Source organism: Hypomesus transpacificus, chromosome 8 (assembly GCF_021917145.1).
Source record: "Hypomesus transpacificus isolate Combined female chromosome 8, fHypTra1, whole genome shotgun sequence".
Lineage (NCBI taxonomy): Eukaryota > Metazoa > Chordata > Actinopteri > Osmeriformes > Osmeridae > Hypomesus > Hypomesus transpacificus.
Genome location: NC_061067.1, coordinates 6,120,972 through 6,138,615, shown reverse-complemented (window position 1 = coordinate 6,138,615; position 17,644 = coordinate 6,120,972). Strand labels below are relative to the sequence as shown.

The following is a 17,644-nucleotide window of genomic DNA, read 5'->3' as shown; positions in this document are numbered from 1 at the left end:
CTAAGGATAGGTCACAGTATTGTTTTTAGGAAAGTAAATTACTTCATGAAAATAATGATGGTTATTTATGATGAAAATAATATTTATTGTGAAAAACTGCAGCTTGAAAACCCTTTCCACCATCTCGAAGGACAGCTAATGCACCCATAACATCATTTTTGTGTGCCTCCCCAGACTCCCCAAATCCCCATAAATCTGTTTGTTAAACTACAAACTACAAACTCAGTGCAGAAGAAGGCACTGTCTTGATTTGCTTTGAACAACTGCTCAAGGAGCATCAGGGTTCAGACACAGACACACCATCACACACAGACACACAAACACAGACACACCATCACACACAGACACACCATCACACACAGACACACCATCACACACAGACACACCATCACACACAGACACACAAACATACAGAAATCACATACAAAGGCTAGTACACGTGTGTGTGTGTGTGCGTGCATGTGTGTTGCACGCCCCTCAGAGCCACAGAGGACACAGGCTTGTGAGTGTAAGGGACCACAATAAGAACTGGTGAAAACAAAGAGTGCAGGGCAGGGAGAGGCCAGGGATGACTCCCTGAAACAGAAGATGATGTTGAGAGAAACACCATGGTGTTTGATGGGGTTGAGTTGGGGGGGAAGGATGAATGGAGGGTATCCATACTGTCCTTAGTACGTGACAATAAGAAAACACTAACTCTGTGTGGTCTGTCTCAGGTAAACTGAAACCTTATTGGCTCGGGCACAATTTGAGGCATACATTAAGTATGAGTTGTATGTGAATGCTGTAAGGAATTTTAAAGATATTGGAGATTTGATGGACTGTAAATTACTGCCACATGAAAATGAAATGCTACACAGTCCATTCACAGATGTATTCAAGTCAGGTTCAAATTACTAGAGGACAGCTTCCATCACCCTGGAAAGTCATATAGAGAATCGTATAGCTTTGACCATTGGCTATGACATTAATTAGTTTGCAGTCATTTCCAGGCACTCCACATGGAGACCTCACGCCTCCAAAGCTTCAACTCTCATGATTACATTTCATGAAGTTCATCTCAATGGCTCTTAACTTTTCCACATCATTAACGCTGACAAAAATAAAATAAAAGGACTCCGAAAAGGCAGACTATAAGCTTTATTCTCATTGCCATTCATCATGTGGGATACAGGGGAGGACAGTGACAAATACAGTGAGCTGCTATCTGAGACGAGGCGAGAGAGATGACCCCATGGACTTCACAGTGCACTTCATTATCTCCTTCTGTCCATTCATTCTCGGTCTACTAATCTCTCTGGGGCTGCAGACTCTCCATCTCTGGATACGCTGGCCCCTGGTTCCTGGTCCTTGATTTGTAGCCCCTATTCACTGGACCATGGTCCTTGGCCATTTCATAACGGTGTATGTTGTTATTAGCAATTGGGATTCAGGTATATGATACAATGTGATTGGTCCAGTAGATAGGTATCAGATGTGTGGAACTAGGCTATTGGCTCTTGGAAGTTGTTGTTGGTGTAGTATTCTATAAACCTAGGTTAGTTCAAACTATATATATATATATATATTTATATATATTTATATATATTTATATATATATACAGAGAGAGTTGGAAAGAGAGATGCCTCAGGTGTGTAGCCCATCAGGGACTCACAAGGTCCACTCGCCTCACTGACTTCTACTCTCTTTGGCTTCCTCTGCAGAAATACTTCCTGGATTATTGTGACAGATGATCAATCCCTCTTCCTGCCGACCATGTCATTTATAGTGGACGTACTGGTGATGTAGAGCTACAGGGTCCACCCCTCGTTCCCAGCAGGGGCCCTGCAAGCCTGGGTGAGTGTGAGGAATGACCTGGCCCTGGCCCCAGTGCTGCGTGGTATACCTCATTGCGCCTATAGGTACAGTGCACAGGGTATGGGATGACTGCGGTCTCTCTCTCTATCTCTCACTCTGCCCTCCTACATCCCTCAGTTTTCTCTACCACTCTTTAACTTCCTTCCTTTTGGGAACTGGCTCATCACACCTCACACACCCCCACTTCCTCACCTTTGACCTATTCCAGCTGAAACTATATGCATGTATTAATATAAAACATGTGCAAACACATCCAACCACTCACCTCTGTCTGCTGATGTTGACTGAGTCAAATCTGTGTGTGTGTGTTTGTGTGTGTACTTAGGCTCCCAGTGGCTAGCTGGTCTGGGCCTGTGCTGACCTCAGGCAATGTAAATTGACAGTATGACAAATGACTTGTTGAACCAAATGGATTTGTGAGCTCTACTCTGCTTTTGGTGACTCTCCTGTTGATTGTTACTATAACACACTGGGGGTAATTCCTCATCACCCCGACCCTAACCAACACACATACACGCACGGAAACACACACACATACATTCCAACCACTCCTCCCTGTCACACACACACCTACACCATAAACAAAGTTTTTTCTGGTGAAGAGACCCTAAACCCCATTAACTGAATTTTTTGATGTTGGTTGCTTGGCAACTTGGGGTTATTAGGCTGACTTCTGCTCTCGAGGAGAGGAACAGAGGAGGGACATGCACACACACACTCTCACCCACACACACACAGGCACAAAGGACCAAACACACAGGGACACACATCTAGAATTGGAATGCCACCAGGTCTGGTTCATACCCCCCCCCCCCCCCCCCCCCCCCCCCCCACACACACACACACACACACACTGCCCCCTGCCCAACTAAGCCCTAATTTACTAATGAGCATCCATCGTCATTATGATTTTTTTCATCAAAGACTCATTTGAACCTCTAATGAATCTGATTTAAAGCACAGAAGCAGCTTAAACAGCTTTCTCCCTCCGTCTGGTGGTTTGGTTGTGGTCCAGTAGTTGGAGGACAGCCTCAATCCAATGCCATGTCTGATCACGTTGACGGGGAGTGGAGAGATAATCCTTTATAGGATTTGGATGTCATACACAGTACCATGTCCCATAGAGGTTTTCAACTGTGGATTCAACTGGCTATTTGCTCCTATGTCTCGTTGCAATTGCTTTGTTCAAAACTTCAACGAACTTCGAATGGCATTTTTAGTACAATCGTATAATCTAATATCATGCTTATTGTCAAACTCCGTGCAGGCCAGCCATCTACGACCAACCTGACACATTGCGTTGTTTTCTCAACTTCACGGTGTGAGTATCCCTGCTCAGTCTGCCTCCCCCTGGGAACAGGAAAGGCCATGTTTCGCAGATCAATGCCGACCGAGTTGGATTTTAACTGTTGTAACTCAGCTTTGCTTTCGTCCATTGTGGGCGTTTTTTAAAAGTGTGTTTTTACAAGAAAAGAACCTGATCTGTATGTACATGTGGGTGGGAGGCTCTTTGCAGTCAGCCTTCCACCTTTCTGAAAATGCAGAGGCGCATTATCAGTCTTTTGTTGACTTGACTAAATGCATCTGTCAAAGTGTTGACACATACACTCTGTTACAGTGCCTTCAGGCAATGTTTTGAGTTTAGAATTTGACAGCTAGCTATGTTCCACTGGTCAGGGACAAACAAGTGATGTTCACAATGAAAAGTTTGACTTGACATATACAGGATGGCCTTTTTTAGTTGGAAAAATCGAATGAAGACCACAATAAGAAGCCTGTATTGTTCTTTAACTGTATGATTGTGCTTTTTTAAATTCCGTATCTTAGTTGTTTATACATGTTTTTGGTCACAGAATACATTTTGGGGTTCAGCCTGGTCTTCATTTGTTATGACCCCCCCCCCCCCACACACACACACACACACACACACAAACACACACACAAAACGTTGAGAAAAAATAACATGTATAAACATCCAAACAAATGTTGAGATGGTGGAAATAGTTCAAAAGCTGTGCCTAGCCATGAGGTCAGACATTTCTTATGGTGGTTTATGGGGACTCAGGTGCCTTATGGCTTCCAGCTGGACAGATGTGCTGTGCTGCCACGTTCGGCACATCGGTGATGCTGCTGCCATGGACAAGTGAAAGGACGCTGTGAAGTGGGGGCGCACTCCTCCTACTTCAGATTAAAAACTGCTGCTAACCCAACACACCACTATCAGCGGGTGCTTGCAAGCTGCAATTCACAGTGATCTGAACTTCGGGGCTTGCTTCATCTCATTGTTATTTCACCAGTTATAGCAAAGTTTTAAAGCTGTCCTTGCACACTTGTCCGTTTCTGAGCGACAGGAGCCATTGTCTGCGGTGCATCGCGACTGTGAGGTGTCCTATTACAGCCCGTGCGCTTCACAGGCTCAGGGACAGAAATATTTAACTCCGAAGGGACCCCGGCGAGAGTAAAGAGGAGAACTGAGAAAGCGGCTCCGAGATATAGGCTGTACGGACTTACTGACAGTTCACTGGTTGTGGATGGTACATGAGCTGGAAATACTTTATATATTTGTCCTGGTCTTGCGTTTGTTTTGAGCAACATTCTCACTGGATAAGACTTGAGGCTTCGTTCCCGCTAGATGAACGGGAGTTGGACATTTCACTTAGTAAGTGCATTCTTCCTCCAATACCTGACTGAACACCTTAGCAGTCAGTTCTATTCTAAGCAGCACATTTTAACACGTAAAATGTCTGAATCTGAATGTTATGAAGAACTATTTAATTTATGTTGCTAACATGACCAATATGGTTGTTTTGGGTGCGTGCCGCTGTGCCAACACATACAAAAAAAACATTAAATTATCATTAACATTTTAGGAGGTATACAGTGATGTTTATTCTGTCTGTTATTTTGTTATTTAGGCTACACGGTGAAGGAAAATCGTATGCTTCCGAAGTTTTGGGGGGTATTTAGGATTCCACTTGGTGGTGCTGACACAGACAGAGACCGGTCACTGTTTCTTCCACACATCATTATGCAGCTTTCTATTAATTCATATACATTTAAATAAATTCCCTTTCCGATGTCGAGCAGTCCTTCCCCATGTTGGTCTTAATTTATTCCCGAAGCATATACTTCTCTTTGCAGGTGCGTGAAAGCAATTACGCACTAAAAAGAGATGCGATACAGAACGATGTTGAACTCCCCACACCTTCCCCATTAATTACATCTGTCTGAGCCCAGATGAGGATCCACATTCCTAATTAACAGTGTGATCTTCAAGGAACAGCAATCTTGATTGAAACTCAATATGTGCAACAAGCTTAAATGGATGCACTACGCTACAATAACTTTGGACTCCTTTGCAATAGAATACCTTTACCTATTATATTTGTGGTTGGATGGATCTACTAAACCAAATAATACTTGGGCATATAATATAAGTCCATGTACATCCCTGCTGGTGACCGGCCATGTTTGAGGGTTAGTTTGTATTATTGGCTGTGTGAATCTCAGGGGAATACTGTCCTCCCTAGAACCCACTAATCTCATCAACACATCAGCATCAATTCCAAGGATGAAAACCATTCTCACTGGGACATTTTCGAGGGATAAAAGTATATTTTAATTTCTTAAACGCTAGGGGTTTATTTCTCCACATGCTATGTAATATAATTTACAAAAAATAACTAATAACACAAATGCTAAATAATTGATCGGGCTCAAAGGTCTTCATCTCAGGGAGCTTGTATCACCTTCTCCATTTATCAATACTCATGGCATGCTTGGTATCCTTGACTGGAGATCGGATGAGTCCTAAATGCCTGTTATCACTACTTTGAATGGGAAATGATTACCCCTTCAAGATACTGCCTCATTCGCTAACTTATCCTCAAAGGTGTTTACACGCCTGTGATGATGAACATCACAAGCCCTTTCAAAGAACCACTTAGCCATGCATACAAATCACTGACCAGATCTTATATCTGTTCGTTTCTCAAGCAATTCAGAGTAGGTGGAATCTTCTAGATTTTGCCCCACTGAGTTTTTGGCTTTGTCCTTCCATAATCTCTGTGCATTCAAGCCATCTCTGGAAGCACAGCATGTGCCCCCCCCCCCCCCCCCCATACTGCGTGTCCCCCTGTGGAAGAAAGTGACCCCATCCAGATGGTTAGATTACTGTGAGCTTCCAGCAGACTCAGTTCTCTGAGTTCATCCTGCTCCAGAGCTCCGTCCGTGACGATCCCTGAGGGACAAGAAGGAAAGAGAGCGATGGAAGGGAAGAGAACAGAGAGGGATGAGCGTGAGGAAAAAGTGCTGAATTGAGAAACGGCATGACGTGATGACTTACGGCAAAGAAACTGATTAATGCTACAGCTGAACTTCAATAAAGGCATTTTACTGCATAGATGGAGAAAAAAAACAACAACAGCAAAATGAGAATGACCTCTACATTCCAAAACATCAGGACAGAGATGACAAATAAAACGTGAAGTCTTTACTAATGAATGATTAGGATAAGCCAAGCAGATTCCCTCATTGTCTGACTGAGAAAACATTCCGGGACTAGCTGCGTATAATTAGTGTGATTGATATTTGGGTTGTGTTGGGAATTTGCCCGTGCAGTGACACGGAACACCAGCACAAACACAGCAATTAGTCCAAGCCTGGAGAATTCTGGAATGAAAGTGACCCTAATGGCCCCTGCGATCTCTATGGTCACCATGGTGACAGATTGAGTGACAAGCCCATTGTTGACCCGCTTTGTGATTCTGCGTCCCCGCTTGAGACCGTGGGGTGGAATGCTGTTGGGACTGAAACCGCTATTGTCATGTGCGTGTAACTAAACAGCCATTAGCCCTGTCCCCCAGCACTCTTAAAAAGCCTTTAGTTACTCATTTGACACGGGCCAGATCGGGCTTAGAGAATGTTTACCCTCACATAGTAAACCTCTCACCAGACAATACATGCTCTTATATTCATTTCCAGTCAGTTTTGAAAGTCAGAAGGAAATTGTCTAAGCTGTTTGATTTACTGCATAAAAGAGACAAACATTCAAATCCAAACAGTTGAGTTGTCATCACTTCCTGGGTTAGTGTTTTCCTCCGAGGGTGTCCGGCTCTGCTATCTATACCTTCTTTCTTTCTCTTTCCTTCCTTTTGGAGGGGTTGACACCTCTCCCAAGAGAAGTACTACGGACTTTAGTCGGATGAGTAGACAATATCAAAGCTAACCTAACTGTCTGGTGGTCCTAAATACCTGACGTTTGTAAAGAAGTTAAACAGTTTATGTGAAATTGACCGTGCACAATTTTTACGTTCTTACAGAAATCCTACAGTTTCTGTTTAATGGGGAAGTTATCTGACGTTGGAAAGTAGGTGTTATTTTCCCTCTTTCTCTGCCTCTTCTCCCTTTCACGTTTCCTCTCTCTCTCTCTTTCTCTTCACCCCTTTTCTTCCCTTCTCTTCACTTCAATCTTGCCTGGGTTATTTATCAAGATGGGGATGTTGCCATAGTGACTCCTGCATTGCCAAGAGCCCACTGAAGTGTCGGTCAGATACGACGCAAAGGCAAAACGAAACTTTATCAACCGGCATTCGTCAGTGGCCGGGGGTTGTCGGCCGGGTTGCCATAGCGACCGGAGCAGCAATGCAGAACGCTGTGTCTTCTTGGAAAAGGTTTCCATTGTCGAAATCCTGGCGGTGTAACATATTGTGCAAACACATCAACATTTGTTCAGCGTTTGCATTTTATGCTTTGCAGCTGTTGTCAAATGGAGGGAATGTTGTCTGATGTCCCCTACAGTCTCAGGTTCTGTTTGTCCCAGGTCTGGAGAGTCACTTGAGATGACAAGCTTGTCAAGTTGTACTTACAGATAGAGGGTTGTTGATTACAAATTCTCTGGGGCCCTTTTCTAGGCTAAGTATAATATAGTGCACTGTCTCTAACAAGGAATACTAACGCACACACATAGACACTCTCTCTCTCTCTCTCTCTCTCACACACACACACACACACAGACACACACACACACACACACACAAACACTCTCCCAAGACAGATGCTTGTTAAAGAAGCAGCAGGCTGTATTACTGTAATTTCACACTGCATGCCAAACAGCAGCAGCGTCTCACGGGGGGATGTAGAGGGAGCTGTTTGAGGTGATGTGAAATCACACCAGAGAGGCGGAGCCCAGACTTATTACTGCATCTCTTCTTATTCTCTGCTCTGTTCTCCTCTCAGAGGGAATGCCTGTGGGTTCCGTGCCATGTCCGCACGTCAAGCGGAATTAGAACCGGCAAATCGGCGTTCCGTCACCAGCACAGCTACGGCACATTAGCTGTCCTCCGCCTCTTCCCTGTACCCAAACCTCAAATCACATACACACACACATACTCACACAAACATACACACACACAAATACATACGGCACACCAGTAATCCATCTTCAAACCAGGACTCCCAAACGGAATGCTGAGTAAATCTGAAACATAATTCAGAAATCCCTCAAGCCTGCTTCCTCAGTTGGTACGTTGTCAGTGGGTGTAGAATAAATAAAGATGAGTAGACAGGCTGCAGTGTGGAGACTGTAGTAAAGCTTGCTTGCATTGGAATGAGTCCGATGATGGTTAGCCATAGGAATGGAGAGAGAGGGTAAGAGAGAAGCAAATAAATCGAGAGAGGAAGTGTTGGCACCAGATGTGACATGATCAAGGACGGAGGACTGAGGCGGATGAATGTGAGGTGATTTGAGGGGATCGTCTCACACAGGTGATCAACGAGTCGTGTCTGCTCATGGTTTCAGAGTTCACCCCCCATACACACACACTTCAGAGTTCACCCCCCACACACACACTTGAGAGTTCACCCCCCCCACACACACACACACTTCCCTATGCTACCTTCACTCTAGTTCTCTAACATCTCTAACAACATCAACGTTACTGAAACTAATTTCCTTGCTTCTCTCATTATATATTTCCATCCTCTCTTTTTCTCTCTCTCTTTTTCTCTCTCTCTTTTTCTCTCTCTCTTTTTCTCTCTCTTTTTCTCTCTCTCTCTTTCTCTCTCTCTGTCTCTCTCTGTCTCTCTCTGTCTCTCTCTCTTTCTCTCAGCTGTCTGGGCTTTTAAAGAATCATCTAGAAAGGAGATCTCCGTGTTCAACATCAGTAACAACTAAATACATTTGAATCAGCCCACAATTGTTTACGTAATATGGTTTACAAATTGTTCTTATACCCCAGAGATATGGTATTTACATATCACAGAACAGTGTTCTTAGATAAATTACATTAATGGCAGTCGTTTGGGTTCATAAGCCTCCATGGAATCTAGAAGTACCATTCCCCAAAGACAGACTCTTAATTTGATCAGTGAGAAGATGTGAATAGGGAGACTCCTCTGTGACTAAAGACATTCTTATCTGTTCTGTTTTATCTGTGGGTAGGTGGGGGAGTGGGGACTATCTTCACAGTGACTGCTGAGGAAAATTGCTTTAAATTGTAATGATTTCCGATTTTTTAATAAAGATGCAATAGTGCAGATAATATATTCTGTCCGAGGGTTTATGAAATCATATGATAATATCTAATATGTAAAGCCCTACTACTTGTGGAGTGCTCAAACAAAAAGTAGAAAAGACTAAATAAATAAGGAGAGAAAACTTACTGACGTTGGGAGATAAAAAAAAAAAATGCTGAGAAAAACACTGATAAATGGTCAAGGCTTTGCATGGTGTGTAAAAAAAACGACAAACCAATATAATGAAAAAAGATAAGAAGAAAAGATAAGAATAAGGGATGGGGACAAAGTGAGTTGGGAGAGAGAGAGATGAAAAGAAAGGGGGAGAGAGAGAGTTCCTGTGGGTGTAATGCTGTGATGGCCTGCTGACAGAGAGAGAGAGAGAGAGAGAGAGAGAGAGAGAGAGAGAGAGAGAAACAGAGAAACAGAGAAACAGAGAAACAGAGAAACAGAGAAACAGAGAAACAGAGAAACAGAGAGTGATAGACAGACGGAAAGAAGAGGTAGGAGAAGAAGTTTCGAAGGCCAGTGGAGAGAGGACAAGAGGAACATTGGAGAGAGGAATGGAGGGTAGAAGACAAACTCATTCATCTGAGAGAGCCAGGGAGGACGGCAGGGGAGGAAGGGCGAGGTGGAGGAAAGTATGAAGTGTTTAATAAGGGACCTTGGTAGGTGGTCCTCTGACTATAGTCCTCACACACTTCTCATTTAAACGGTGCAAGCTCATTGGGACACGCACACACAAACCCACGCACACACACACTCACACACATAGGCAGACTGAGGCTCCCTTGAGTCATGCCCTTTATTGGTCTTTGTCTGCACTCAGCACAGTGTGTGTGTGTGCGTGCGTGCTCGTGTGTGTGCACGTGTGCCACAGACACAATGCTGTCTCAGTTCTAAAGGTGCACCACGCAGAGGATGTGTGGTTTGAGCCACTGGCCCTGAATAACACAGGCTCTCTATCCTGCCCTCGCTGCACCAGCAGGAAGAATACCCCTCTCATTCAGCAACCCGTGTGGTCAGTGGGTTAACAGTGGAGAAACACACGGTGCTGAACGCACCTTTTGCTGACTGCTGTGTTGTGTGGCCATGATAAATGACCATTTGGAGTTGAACGCTGTTATTGTGTGAGTGGGTTTGAAGTTACTCGCTCAGTCGTGCTGTTTCCTAGGACATTTTGTTATGGAACAGTAGAAAGGGCTCCTTTCCTTATTGTACCTCCCGCTAGTGTTTTGTGTTTAAAGGTTGTTCCGACTCTCTTGAGGAGGAAGGTATCAGGTGTCCTTAAAGACAACTGAGAAACAGTATTGTTTTGGCTAGGAGTGTCCTTTTGGCAGACACTATTAGTTACAGATGCAGCATTCTGGTTCTGCCCTTTGTGAAAACAAGAAAATACGATATCTCTCCATTTCTGCCCCCCCCCCCCCCCCCCCCCACCAGGACTCTCCACTCCCCATTCCTGTTGGCCATGAGGGATGAAGTGAGTAAAGCATACAGTTTTAGACTCTATTCAAATGCAAACACACACAAAATAAGCTGTTTTGTGGACTGGTGAAGGCATCAAACGTCCTTTCAACAAGAGGATGCAGGCTGAGATCTGAAAGAGAAGGTGTTGGAGGGGGTGGGGTTGGGGGCGATGCTGAACGGGAGGGGTTGAAGTGACACGAAGTGAGACAGCCAAAGAGAGAGATTAAGAGATAGACACAAGGAGGGGGGGAGTGTTGACGAAAAGCAGACTATTTATAGTTCATTTGTTTCCCACAGGCCTGCAGTTTCAGAAGTATGTTGGCTTTGCAGGGGTCACACAGCCAATGGAAACACAGGCTCAGGTTTCATCAGGCCATGTTTTTCCATCCGGGGGCCGGTACACTCTCTATCCTTCCCCATTCTCACAGCGCTGACCCTGACCTTTGCCCTTACCCCAACCCTGATCCTGACCCTAACCCTCAGTTGCCCTGGTAAACAGGTGGCAGTGTGCCCAAGCACCTGTATGTGATTTCATCATCAAGCTACACCATCAACCATAAAGATGGAAATACAACCCAAATAACTACACAAAGAACTACTATCAGGACAAGGCCCATGAACGTATTCAACTTTAGATTCAGCTGATGGTAATTTTGGTATTGCTGTCCTATTTGAACACAGTCCTCAGAGAACAAAGAGGGGTGTACATCTGTAGGGATGTGGGGGGGTGGCCATCTGGAGGTGTCACTAGGAATGGCGGCCTAGCCCGATGACCAGCCCTGTGTCTCACCTGGCTGCTTCTGCTGGCTGCTGGGTTTCTCCTTTGTTCTTTTTGTGGTCGGGCGTGTGTGATCCGTGTGTGGGCTCCACCCTGCTCCTCCTCCCCCCCCCCCTCCCCTCACACACACCTCAGCCCCCCTGAGGTTAAGGAGAGGAAGTGATTTTTGTTCACTTCCTAACATCTTTCTATTGACTCAAGAACAGAGAGATAAGAAAAGGGAGAGAGCAATATTAGACTGACACACCGTGCAGCCTGGGGCTATCGCTGATTAAACTGATAATCAAGCTGCCCATCAAGTCGCTCTGGATAAGAGCGTCTGCTAAAATGACTAAATGTACTGTATAGGGCTATTGTGTCGGTAAAGGACTCTATATTACTTAATATCCCCTCAGGGGGAGATTAGATACGAATTTTTGTAAGAAATATTCCCCTAATAGTTTCTGGACAGCCAAGATTTTGAGCCTTGGGTAAAGCTCATAAAAGTCATTTTAAAGATTACTCTTCCTGTCTCTCTCTACCTGTCTGTCACCTCCCCGTATCACTGTGTCTGTGCCCCCCCCTCCCCAACCCCTTGAAGGGGGTAGGGTAATTAAAGACGCCCCACAAGTCAAACGTCAGAGGCAGTAGCGGTCATGATGTGCTCTGCCTTCCCCAGCGAGGTTGGCCCCCCCAGTCCTCTCATGCTGGCAGGCTGCCGAACCCTGGTTTCAGTATCATCAGTGGATCGAGAGACAGGGAGAGAGAGTCGCACGCTGCTCATCGTAATTATAACTTATTTGCCCAGGCAAATACAGGTTCCACTGTACCCCTGTCCTTGTTTGATGAAAGACAGACCTTCATGACCAATGGATAGCTTTTACTTGGTTGGTGTCTTTGTGAGTCACTCCATCAGAAATGAGATGCTTGTCTGGGTTACTGTGGGTAATTGCTGTAATCAGTGAGTTTGGCTTCTCGCACTCTCCACTACTGATGCTTGATACTTTTGTACGTGTTGCTCCCCGTTGATCTCTGAATATAATAGGGCATCTTGAGCATGCAGTTTCTATGGAGTGAAATTTCCCAAATGACTGGCTTGTGGGAGACCCTTTGCTGTAGGATTGGTGTTAACGAGTGCTCGTCCAAGAAGTGGTGGAAGCAATTAAGAATGTTCTGGAGAGTCCTGGACTGCAGACTGTTAATTAGGTGGGCGGGGCAGAGAGGGGCTCTGGGCTGGAGGCGGGGGGCTTGGAAGGGTGGTAACGAGGGTGAGAGAGGTAACAGGGGTTGAGTTCACAATGGCTGCCTTTGTACCAGGTCAGTGGAGACAGGAGTTGTGCCGTTTGGGAAGTAGTCACTGTTATTTCTGCTCCAGCAGTCCTGGTTGGTGCCAAGGTATGTTTTAGACACAGACCTTTTTTTTTTGTGAACACAGACCTGGTGGACAAGAGCTGACTGGGCAGGAGGGATAGACAGGAGCGGAGCGCACCTGGCAAACACATGTGGCCCCCCCCCCCCCCCCCCCCCCCATGCACACCCACCCAACTCGCCCTACAACCCCTAGCCCCTTGCTGGGCCTACTGAAAGTGCATGTGGAAACTCTGCCTTCATCAGTAAAAAGCAGGGTGGAGTGGCTCGTGAGGCTGATATTGAGGTTCCCTCTGCAGGTTTATTGATCATCTCCAGACCTACGGCTACAGCCCAGTTTAGACTCACATACACCACTGGAGCAGAAGATTGTATTCAGGCGCTGGTGCCACCTCCCCAAATCCACTGATAGATATACTTTGGGTGTTGATTATTCCAGCTTTTTGTTTATGTCTGCTGTTAATGCCTGCAACCAAAATAACACGCTCCCATCCACCTAAAATTGGGTAGAATGACATACACAGCAGCCACTCGCAAAGTTTTACAGCCCATTTCCTCATTATAAGGCTTGCTGTTTGATTAGCGCCGAGACCAGTCCAAAACAGACGGCTGTGAATGCTGGCTCACAACTCAATATGGGGTGTTTCATCCCGTTGGTTCCAGCCCTTATGAGAGACAGAATGGTTTAGCGCTTTCACAGCTAAATGCTTTCTTATTGAGACAGAATTGAACAGACACAGCCTGTTTTAATGAGGGCACTAGTTCACTTTGCTTAAATTCTTGGAGGACAGTTGGTTTATTACCGACGAGTACTATTAGGGATTAGGTATTATACATTTCTTGGGATGTTTGTTTCTGTAAATTTAGAATATTTACGCCTTGGTGGAACATTTCAGATCTTTTCAACATGAAAAAACATGAAGAAACAGACCCATGAAGGAACCCTGGAGAGTCAGGGACTGTGATCGTCCTGGGGTTTAAGCGCCCCTGGTCAAGCCTTTTCCAAAGTGTCCTTTCTCCCCTGGAGGTTTTCCATTCCCTTAGGCCAAGACATTTGTGCTTTTCCAGCTGCTTCTGTCCACCTCAATCCTTGCTCTGCTATGTTTTCATCTCCTGATTCAATTACCACGTGGACGGATGTTAGCTGACCACACTTTGACACGTACATGCACACACACACACACACACACACACCTATCCTTGTGGGGAGGTTTGAGGGGCTTGTGTTATGGCATGTGTTCTTTGTAATTTTATGGCGTCTTAGGTGCTCTTTATAGGAAGGCCACCTCTCCCTCTCCCTCTCCCTCTCCCTCTCCCTCTCCCTCTCCCACCCTCACCTCTCCCTCTCCCACCCTCACCTCTCCCTCTCCCTCTCCACACCATTATGCTCTCTTCTCCTTTCACCCCTTCTGTTTTTTTCTATCACCATTCTCTCAACTTTCTTCCCTCTTCCCCTTCTCACCCCTCCTTTCTTCTCCACTCACCTCTCCCCCTTCCATCTCCTCAACTTTCTCCTCTTTTTTTACACTTCTTTTAATTCCCACTCTCCTTTTCTTCTCATCGAACCTCTTTATTCTCCACCTCTGCCTTCCACACACCCCTTTCTTTTTAATGACCCTGTATGGCCCTTGCCCTCTCTTCATCTTCTCCTCCTTTCCCCTGGCCCTCCCTCTCTACTCTGCTCTCCTCCCTTCTCTCCGGAGTTGGACAGAAAGAAAGCAAGAGCAAAGCAGAGAGAGAGTGGGTCAACGTGTGTCTGTAAGTCATTACTCCGTATAATGTCTGCCCAGACAGCCCGGCCGTCACGGCTGCTCCTAAAATACAGCCCCAGACGTGGGGCAGGTCGCAGCTTGTGAATCACCCTGCAGCAGCGCAGCAGTTACGAGACATGGCCGGGCTCACGCACTCATAAATCTCCTCCACGTCTTTGTCCCTGTGCCTATTAAGAGTACAGTACAGCTCGGAGCCGTCACCCTCCTGTATTCATTACTGTCACGGCATGTGGAACACCTTGATGGTCTGTTCTACCTTTTGGTAATATCATAATAACCTGCATCTGTGCTTGGTTAATGTCAGTATGTCTTCATTTATATGTAGGTTGTTGTTGCCATCTATAGCTATAGGGTGGCAAACACAGTGATACAATTGATACTAAAGTGATCTACTCCCCCCCCCCTTCCACACAAACACACACACACACACACACTCCAGGGTTGTTGAATACTGACAAAGAGGAAGACACACACACACACGGCAGAAACATCTGCTCCAGATGGACTTAGTACTGTAGCCGACAGGAGAAGAGGGACCACACATCCATACAGGTCAGAGGTGAAGGGGTTAACAGAACAGGCCGCCCTATAATCATTATCATAAGGCGGCACTGTGAACAACCAATTAATTTATGGCATAATTTAGGCCTATTTAGGTCAGTCGAACAGGCGGGGTTGGCATAAATCTTGAGATTTACTTAGGTGTGTTGTTGCTAGATGAATATGCATTGTCGGTTGGAAAGTTGTTGTTTTTTCCACGTTTTCTCCAAGGAAATATAGGGCATAGACAGCTAAAGATAGCTGGTGAATTGATCCTTCAAAGTTAAAAGTGATGGCATCCTCCTTTGAACCAAGCCCATCAAAGACATAGCTGATTAGGTCAGCTGGACAGTTCTGTATATTTAGCTGGGAGCCCAATTTAGACATGTCAGACTGTACAGAAACACACACACATACATATACGCACCCACACAGCACGCCAACAAAGTTGTTCTGTTCGATGATATTCTGTCGATGTACTGTGGAGTGAGTTATAGGATTAGACCATGTGTTTTTGTACGTGTGAATGCGTGTACATACAAACGCCTGCAGACATGACTGCTGTGGGGCATGGCCTATCAAGTGCATCTGTCGGATGTGGATCCTCAGCTAGGAAGTTGTTCACTGGCCACCTGATCCCAGACTGCTCCGGGTGAGAGAGTGCTGGTGCGGCTTTACAGACTGCTGTCTGGTAGGTCAGAGGAAGAGACCCTTCACAGCCTATAAGCTGGGATGCTCCACCCTGTCATTAGAGCAGGACCCAAGCCTGCAGCTGCCCAAACCTGGAGTGTGCCTCCTCTCCTTGAAACATGCTGTAGCGCATGTCTGTGTAAGTTGTGGGACCATAAATGTCTGTGTGTGTGCGTGTGGATGTGCGTGTGTAGGCATGTCTGTGTGTGTTTGATCCATCATCGAGCAGCCTTTGTTGTCTGGCTTTGTTGGCGGAATGTAAAACACACTAACAGTCAGGGGTAGTTCTTCCCAGTCATCCACAGCCGTACGGTCTGGCTTGATACGACTCTGTGGCAGGTCCCACCTCGGCAGATAGAGTGGCTGTCATCTGTTTTGTTCAGGTCTTAGTGGAGCTTGTTATTCTGACAGACAGACAGGGAGGCAAAACAAACGCCCAGCCTGTCTTCCCTCGCCTCCCTGTTGACTTGTCTCAGTGTCAGACGGAACATTACCACAGAGCTCTGTTTCTGATAAAAGCTCATTTTGGTTCAATTAGTATCATCTCGTTTCCTCTGCCTGCATTTTGGGGAAGGAGCACTTCACCCCCGAAGACTTACAATTAGTTGTCTGTTGTTTAAAAAAGGTTTCATATTCTTTAACGATTGAAAGCACAGTCATGTTTTGTACGCTGTCTGTATGCATGTGTCTGTCTGTCTACCTCATTGTCTCCCTATGTGATATACGGTACTGTATGTATAATACACTGTATGAAATAAAGACAACATACTCTTTACAGAGTAGAAACCAAAGATAAAAGGAGTCCAGCTAGTGTGGCTGTGAGGTGCTAAATACTGTTTGTGGTAAAAAGAAAAAAAAGTACTCCTCTCAGCGTTTAAGTCTCCTCCAGGGCATGGACCCCCACTGCAGGCCTGTTAAACCCCATTCCAACCTCCCCGGCTTCTCTTTCACCTCGTTTACTTCCGAAACCCCTCCCCTCCACGCTCCCCAATAACCCCCCACCCTCCTCTATTGACCTTCTCTCTGACATTTCCAATGACACACCTGCTGGCTAACCAGGACGACCTTCTCCCACACCACTAGCTCTGCGGCACTGAGCCCCTAATGAGCTCTGTAAGGAACATGTCATTAGCCTGGGTCCTGGACCTGTCACTAATGACAGCTATTAATGAAGCATGTGTGTGTAATGCAGCTTTCAGCTTCCGACCACCAATAACTGCCTGGATGGATGGATGGAAGGATGGATGTGGGGTGTCAGTCGTGATATAGACTGTTGAAGGGGCTAATAAGCTTGACTGTAGAGCCAAGCAAGGATGAACTCAGCCATTAGGTTCTATATCGATGTTTGGGGCCTGAGAAGAATCTCACAGATAGGATTAAAGACACCATGTCTGGAGGAAATACTGAGATGGATCACAGCTAGACGTGGTGGTACATTAATACCAAGTCCACCAAAGCAGTTGTCAGGACTCGGATGTATGAGTGGAACCCAATGATCTGGACCTATGTGCACACCGTTCCTCAGAGACCTCTTTCCCCTCCATGTTCTCCTGTGTAGACTTTATTCTCCCCAGTTTTGGTGGAAGAAAAAACATTGGGTTGTTGTGCTACTTCAAACACAGCTATTCCTCTCCCTCCTGGGGAAAAATCGCAGATGCAATTTACTGCTTCTCA

The 17,644-nt window shown here is 45.6% G+C and overlaps 1 protein-coding gene across 1 annotated transcript in view; it reads left to right on the top strand.

Moving 5' to 3' along the window:
• The first annotated feature begins 4,011 nt into the window (after positions 1-4,011).
• The window catches only part of sema5a (sema domain, seven thrombospondin repeats (type 1 and type 1-like), transmembrane domain (TM) and short cytoplasmic domain, (semaphorin) 5A), a 77,226-nt gene continuing 63,593 nt past the window's right edge, over positions 4,012-17,644 (top strand). Inside the window, exon 1 of the mRNA XM_047023945.1 lies at positions 4,012-4,517. The gene's annotated coding sequence lies outside the window, so the exon portion shown is untranslated. The remainder of the gene's footprint in view (positions 4,518-17,644) is intronic.